At 55.5% G+C, this 7,433-nt stretch overlaps 1 protein-coding gene across 1 annotated transcript in view; it reads left to right on the top strand.

Moving 5' to 3' along the window:
- Nucleotides 1-1,239: 1,239 nt before the first annotated feature.
- The window catches only part of FAT2 (FAT atypical cadherin 2), a 55,736-nt gene continuing 49,542 nt past the window's right edge, over nucleotides 1,240-7,433 (top strand). The window contains exon 1 of the mRNA XM_033072811.1: nucleotides 1,240-1,290. The gene's annotated coding sequence lies outside the window, so the exon portion shown is untranslated. The remainder of the gene's footprint in view (nucleotides 1,291-7,433) is intronic.

Genomic DNA, 7,433 nt, shown 5'->3' with positions numbered 1-7,433 from the left:
CAGTAAGGTGCAAGTTTGCACCAACCACTCCCACTCCTCCTCAAATGGGATGTTAATAGACCCTGTCTCACTCCTCCATCCATTCCTGTGCCACCATTGTACACAGAGCCTCATGAGGAGCAGCCTGACACCTATGTGTGTGCCTGGAAGTTAAAATTGTCCAATTTCCATACATATATATATATATTAACCATACAGAAAGCTTTCTGGTAATTTCATCTGCAAAAATGCACCAGAGGGGGAGGAAACTTCACCTAAAGTTGAACATTCGTTTCCCATGTTGAGAAGTACCCTGTTTGGGGGAATGCTAATATTTACTGGGGTTTGGGGTGGAGAGGAAGAGGGGAGGCAGAAAGGGACAAAGAGGACTGAAGGATCTTCACAGAGACACCCACAGAAGGGTCTGTGTCATTCCACCTCGGTCCAGCCCTGAACAACTCCCCCAGAGTCAGGATGCTCTATTTGTACAAAGCACAATCCCCCCAAGCTCCTGTACGGTTTCTGGTCTCCCCACGCTGCTGTCTCTCCTTGCTGCCTCCCTCTCCTCGCTCTGCCTCCTGCCTTTTCAGGACAGGACCACCTTTTCATCCTCTCTCTGTGCAGCACCGAGCACCCCGGGGCTTACTGGCGGCAGCCGAGGTTTCTGGGGGCTCCCCCACCACAAACAACAACAACCTTCAAAGTGCCTCTCGCATGCAGCTGCTCTGAGGGCAGATTCAGGTTTCCCCCACCCCCTTCTACCCATCCCTCCTTACAACACCCACCTGGCAGATAGTTAAAAACAATCTTTGAGTTTTTCAGGTGTGTTGGAGGGATTTACCTGACATATTCCACCAGCCCACCACCCCCACCCCCCTTGCAGTTGAAGCCCTGGATTTCATGGCAATGCTAGTTAATCTAACAGTAAAAAGCGCTGCAATTATTTGGCTCTGAGGCTTGGGTCCTTGCCCAGCTCTGACACACGCACACATACACACACACACAACTTCACTTCGGAGCGAGGAGCGGGCGATGCCTCTCCTCCTCCTCCTCCAGCCCGTCACGGAAGGGCTGGCGCTCCTGCCAGCGAGTTCCACCCCTCGCAACTTTCTCCCTCGCCGCTCCCGAGCGGTGCCGCAGGAGTTTCAGCCGGCAGAACCCCTTCTTGCAGGAATTTCTGGGAGCCCTCCGTGATTTGCCAGCACCATGGAGCCCCGGCAGGCAGCGAGGTGCTGCTGCGGGAGAGGATTTTCAGCGGAGGGAGCAGAGAGACAGTGAGCTGCAGGAGAGGGCTCTCTCCTGTTGCAACAGGTAAGGCACGCTGCTCGTGGTGCGGGGAGTTGAAATGACTCAGGGAGCAGTCTGTACAGCGTGGATGGAGGAAGGCATGGAGATTTAGTCGAGAAACTGCCTTTACATGTGAGTAACTTTTGCTGGAAGCAGCCTTCACCTACAGAGAGAGCTTTGGGATGCGGAGCTTTTCATCTCTTCCTCCCTTCTGGCACCCCTATCACGGGGCTTATGGAAGGAGGCAGGAAAAGCTTCATTGGTGTTTGCATGTGGCCTGAGCTGGGGAGCTTCAGCTGGCTGCAGCCAGTGCAAGCAGGTGGGCTCCAGGTATCAAAGGCAAAAGCGACGCTGCAGAGCGAGGCAGGTGTGGAGGGAGTGAGCAGAGAAGCACTCCAGAGGTGTCTGAACAGGGCAGGATTTCTGCAGGGAGCAAGCTTGTGCTGGAGTGAATGGATGAGCAGGAGCGTGTGGCTGTAGGCTCGGCTGTTGGCCGTGTACAGCCCCACTAACCGGGGCGAGGTGGTGCCGCTCAAACTCTGTCCCCACGTGTCCCACTGAGCCACTTCCACTGTCACCTCGAACCGGGCTGTGCTGTGGGGATCTCTGAGTGCCCAGGGTCCCTTACACTCAGGTAGGAGCTCCTCAACTGCCCTTGTGCCCCTCCACGACACGGAGCTCTGTGTGTCTGCACCTTGGTTCGCTGCCAGGTGCCTTGTGACAGCATGAAACCCCAGAGCAAGCCCGGTCCCACTTCAGGGCGTGCAGGAATTATTTCCTATGTACATGTGCAGCCCTGATAAAAGAGGTGAAAATCCAGGGAGGCAGGCCTGGGCACTGGGAGCCAACGGCGCCCTTCCAAACTGCGGTTATCAGCTAATCAGCCTCCCGGGAAAGGGAAGGCGGCTCGGTGGAGCACAGCGCTCCAGAGGGGCAAAGATCGGCGGTCACGCGACTGGGGTTGATTCACAGAAAACCCTTAAAGAAAGCTCTGGCTCCTTAGTTTGTGGCTGCGGAGGGCTGAGAGTTTCCAGGAGGTTTGGAAATTCAGGGGTACGAGCTGGGCAGGCAGGGCTGTGGCAGACAGGCTCCTGCTTTGCCCAGGGCGCCCTGGATCCCTGCAGGTGGACATGGAATGCTCTGTTCCCCCTGTTCCGGCACTCGGAGGGGCAAAGAGCAGGCAGGGGATGTGGAGGGAGCCGCCGTGGCTCTCCAGGCTGTCAGCCAGAGACACCGGGGAGGTTATCGGAGCTTCGGGACACAAAGCAAACAGTCTGTATTGGGCTCCTGAGCAAGGCTGGGCTGTCTCGGGATTCGGGACAGCAAATCTCCAGGCTTGGGATTGTGCGCTTTTATCACCTCCTAATATGCAGCACACCTCACTTACCAGAAACGGGTCAGGGACATCGGCCTGTCTGCTAAGGTTGGGGTTCCTGAGGGTCTGGGCAGGGCAGAGGTCTCTAACCCAGCCGGGGGGTTCGGTCTCTGCTGCTCCCAGCCTGCCTGTCGTACTCAGCGTGCTCTGTGACATTCTCAAAGTGAGCCCACCTGCCCTGCCAGTGCAGGGGAGAGCGCAGCAGGGTCCGCTCGTCTCCCGAGCCTTTCCCTCGCACCATGGATGCATTTCAAATCCTAATATTCCCAAACCAGTGCATCTCCCAAGCCTGCAAACAAACAAGCATCATTCATGTACGAAGGGAGAGTTCAAAGGAGGCACGACACCTGGAATCAAACATCTGTTAGGAACCTAATGCATTTTGCATCCTGCTCTGCTGCCAACTGCTCCAAGGCAAGTCCTGCAGGATCGTTCCAGCTACTGCATGCTGCAGCAATGGCATTCCCTGCTCCCTGCACCTCGCTTTGTTTTTTGCCACGTGTGGAGCATGCAAGTGCACCTCGAGCAGTTAGCAGTGGGCTTCCTCCTGTATCATGGACAAACATAAGAGGATTTAATTCCCCTGAGCCCTTTCAAATTTTTTAAACTGGGTTGGCAGCATGGATGCTGCATTGTCTATTAACAAGCTGATCTGCTGAGCAAGCAATTTTTCCTCTAACCACACTTTTTCCTTGGCAATGAGGCAGGTACTGCTTTATTAGCAAAGAAACTTTCTCCTCTAATTCTTAGAAGTAGGAGCTCCAGGGAGGGGCAGTCTGCAAGAACTGCTAGAAAGGTTTGTAGCTCAGCAATGGACACGGAGCAGGGTTGGCACAAACCAAAGGAAACACTTTCTTTTTCTGTACAGGGGCATAATTAACTGTGGAACAAATTGCCACAGGATATTGCACACACCAAAAGTTGTATCTGGCTTCAAACAAGGTTTTGATCCATTTGGGACGGATGGCTCCAGTGAAGGTCTTAAAATGCAACAGCCCACGATCAGCCATGTACTTGCACTGATGCAAGTGGGAGAAGGAGCAGGTTACCCGTGCCTTCTTTTTATGCCCCTCCACTAAGTAATCAAAAGTGGGAGAGAGAATTTTGAGAGAGAGAGGATAGAGGGGTAGCCAAGCAGGGCTATTTTGATGCCCTTCCATTGTGTGACTATTTTTGAGTGGCCCGGTGGATAGGTGCTGTGACTCAGGCAGCCCGGGAGACGCTGGTTATGCCATGAATAGATGCTCCATATGGCCCAGGTTTGACAGGGACACTCTGTGCCCAGCCTGCTCGTCACAGGTGCTCCAAGCAGTGTCCACGCACCCTTGCTGGCTCCTCAGAGGTGCTGCAATGGCAGGAGATCGCAGAGTCCGGAGCAGGAGGGAGTGACCTGTGCTGGGAGCATGACAAGGACACACTGTGGCAATGAGACCAACGCGTCTGTCCTGGGGGCTGATCTTTTCTCCGGTGAAACGCCGAGCTGCCCCAGGGCCCGGGCTGGCCGTGCAGCAGCGCTTTGGACACGGCACAGGAGGTGGGCGGCTGCGGGCAGGGCTGCGAGCTGAAGGGTTTCTATCAGCTTGCAGGTATCCCTTTGCGTTAATAAATACCTGCTGCAGGGAATTTTTGTGGCACGGCTGCCGGCATCCTGGCCAGCCATCCTTTTAGGAGGGAGGATGATGCCCTGATTGTCTCATTAATTTTTATTTTTTTTGTCCACTGTGTCCTTACGCTGCCTCCAAAGGCAGGAAAGGGACGGGAAGGAGCAGGGCGAGCAGACAGATGGCAGCGGAGTGAGAGGGGCTGCAGGCAGAGCAGAACGCTGCTCTGTGCCCACCCTCGGGCAGCAGAAGGGAAACACCAGCAGGGTGCTGGGCAGGGGAAGAAAACACGGTGGGATCAGTGCAGGAACGGGCTGCGGGTGAATGAGAATTGCCGGCTAGGAGGGAGGAGGAGCACGGTGGGCAGGGCTGTGCTGCAGGGCACACAGAGGCTGAGCAGTCCCTGTGCTGCCAGCTCTGGGCTCCTCACCTGCACCCAGCAGGGCACAAGGGCCTCACGCCCGCCAAGATGCTCTTGGGCTCCTTCCCAAAGAGTTCTGGCGAGTTTAGGTTAGCATGCATGCTCCCCACGGGGAATCACTGGAGGGCTACCAGCGCTCAGGTGATGAGGGCAGTGCCTCCCTGCCAACACCCGGGTTGAGTTAAGGTGACAGCGAGGACTTGCAGGGTCAGACAGCTCGGGGTCAGAGCCTCTTCAACACCGGGCAGAGCTGCTGCTCTCACCAGGCTGGGCTGAGCTAAGCCCTGTGTGGGTCCAGGGCTCTGGTGGGTCAGATGGGGTCTGTGTGTGGGGACCTCTGCTCTCCCAGCTCTGCAGCACCTAAGTAAACAGCTGTTCTGTGAGCAGCAGCATTCATGAAGCTTGGTTGCCTGCGGCGCTCCCTCTTGTGTGGATTCTCTGATGTCTAATAATCGGGTTGGGCTCACATTAGAGCTTTTTCTTCCAGTTGGGAGTCCTAATTTGGATTTCTCTCCTCTGTCCTGCTGCTTTTCACAAGCTTGTGCAAAGTTAGCTCCTTCCAAGTCCTTGCCTATGAGGTTAAATTTGGCTGAAGCTGGCCAGTGGATCTGAATGGCAGCAGGGCTGACAATGTGGTCCCACACACCCAATTCCCTCAGCAGTCTGCAGACAGGGGAATGATTAGCAGTGTAAGATAACTTGCATCCCAAGCATGGGGAAGATGTGAAAGGCTCAGTTTTGGCAGGAGAAAGCGATGGGGAAAGAGCTCAGGATCCCTTGTGGTCTCTCACAGATGGTTTGCAGTGACTGAGGTGTGAGGTCTTTGGTGCTAAGAGCCTCCATGGCAGCTGAATCACAGGGTGATCACAGTCCCAGCAGAGTTGGGGCACACTCATGAGAGATCCTGGCATGCTCCACCTGGCTCTTGTGCCAACAAGCTTGGGCTGCTGCACTGTGGTGCCCAACCCCAAGGTCCCTCACACCCCACCTGGTGAGCTCCCACCAAGACTCCTTCCTGCCAGCACTGACTGCCCCTTCTCCAGCCCTAGGACTGTTTCTTGTCCCAGCCAGCAGGTACCCCATTGCCATGAGAGCCACCAGTGGGATGTGCTGTCTCCTCCCTGTCTCCTGGCTGTCATAGCTGCTCTCCTTGTCCATCCCTCAACACCTCCACTGGTTACCTGTGCAGTGGCAGCTTTTGGATCATAAGCAGGATTTACCCCCTTGCTCCCCTGACTGGAGAGAGCAGAGGAAAGGGATTAGGAAAAATGCATAAGGATGCTTTCCTCTTTGCACAAGGAAGTTCACTTCCCTCATGTCACACGTGCCCTGGGACAGAGCCAGCAGCAAGGCAGTTGGCACTGCAAGGTTCCTTCAAGCCCCCAGACCTCACTGAGGGCTCCATAGCTCTGGAGCTGCTCCATTAACTATTGCTCTAGAATGATGTTGCAATGCCAAGACAGAGAGAGATCACTGACCCTCACAACTCTACAGAGTTCAAGCATGTTCGAGCTGTCCTGTGCCTAACAGATGAGCTCACAACAGTCACACCTCAGCTAGGTGACATATCTGAGCCAGGCCTGGGTGTTGGCAGCAGTACAAAATCCAGCTCTCCCTGGGTTCCTCACTGAGCAAAGAGAAATGCACATTGCAGGTGGAAAGGTGGCAAGAGAAAGCCTTTGGCTTCACATACTAGGTGATGCTCTTGGACAGAGCATGGCTTTGAGGCAAAGACACACAGCACCTGCTTGCTCCAGTGAAGGGTCAGACCAGGGCGGCTGGAGCAGCATCAGGGCACAGCCAGAGCCCCAAGGATGGGGGAATGGGTGAGAAGTGCCAGGGGAAGGGGTGAGTGGCTGGCTGGAGGAAGCCACAGTGAGATGTCATGGGGCAAGGTGCCTTTAGAGTCAGTCTGGGTCTGAGCATCCAGCCTGTGCAATCTGGCACAGTGACAAAGGTGGCAAAAGCATCCAGCTGTAAGGGGGGAGGAGGAACTGGACAAATGCTTCCCAGCTGCCCTTCCCATGTGGAAGGCCATCCTGCCATCTCCTCTCTGGCTCAACTCACCCATGTCTTGCACCACTTAAGGGACAGCACCCCACCCTGTTCCCATTGTCAGCCCTGAATGGTGGTCCTGGCAGGACCCCTTGCAGGTCCCCTGCCCATAGCAGACCAGGCCTGGGGAAGGCAGGGCTGCCACAGAATGGAGCATTTTTACCAAGCACTGCAGCAGGACAGAGAAAAAAGGTTATCTCTGCCAGATCTCCCTCCCATCCTGGGGCCCACACTGTCCCACACAACTCAGCGTCTCACAGGCTTCCCTCAAATTCCTTCAAGGGAGTCTCTGTTCCACCAACATCCCAGAGAGGATGCCAGTCCAAACTCCTTGGGGTACCTAAACCCCCCTGGGTTAAAGCACCTGCCTGGTTCAGCTGGCAGGTGATGGAGGGAACATCTGTAGTGTTTGGGACTGTGCCTGTTCTGCTCAGGGATGTGTGTGTGACCCTCCTGCCATGCAGAGCAGGCCAAGGAGAGTCACTGCTCTGCATGCCAGCATTAGACTCATCAGTCCCAGGGCTTTCCATGGCTCTGCAGGTGAGCAGCCCTCAGTGCCCACCCCATCAGTGCACAGCCACTTCCCCCAGGAACAGAGCTCAGCCTTGAGGGGGTTATGGCACAGGTCTGGCACTGCCACTCACTGCTAGAACAGCATTTCATGGGACACTCGGAGCAAGGGCAGTCCCTGGCTGTAAAAGCCACGTGCACCAGG

This window comes from Catharus ustulatus, chromosome 15 (genome assembly GCF_009819885.2).
Source record: "Catharus ustulatus isolate bCatUst1 chromosome 15, bCatUst1.pri.v2, whole genome shotgun sequence".
NCBI classification, from domain to species: domain Eukaryota; kingdom Metazoa; phylum Chordata; class Aves; order Passeriformes; family Turdidae; genus Catharus; species Catharus ustulatus.
Note: the sequence above shows the minus strand (reverse complement) of the source record. Positions and strands in the feature narration are given on the sequence as shown.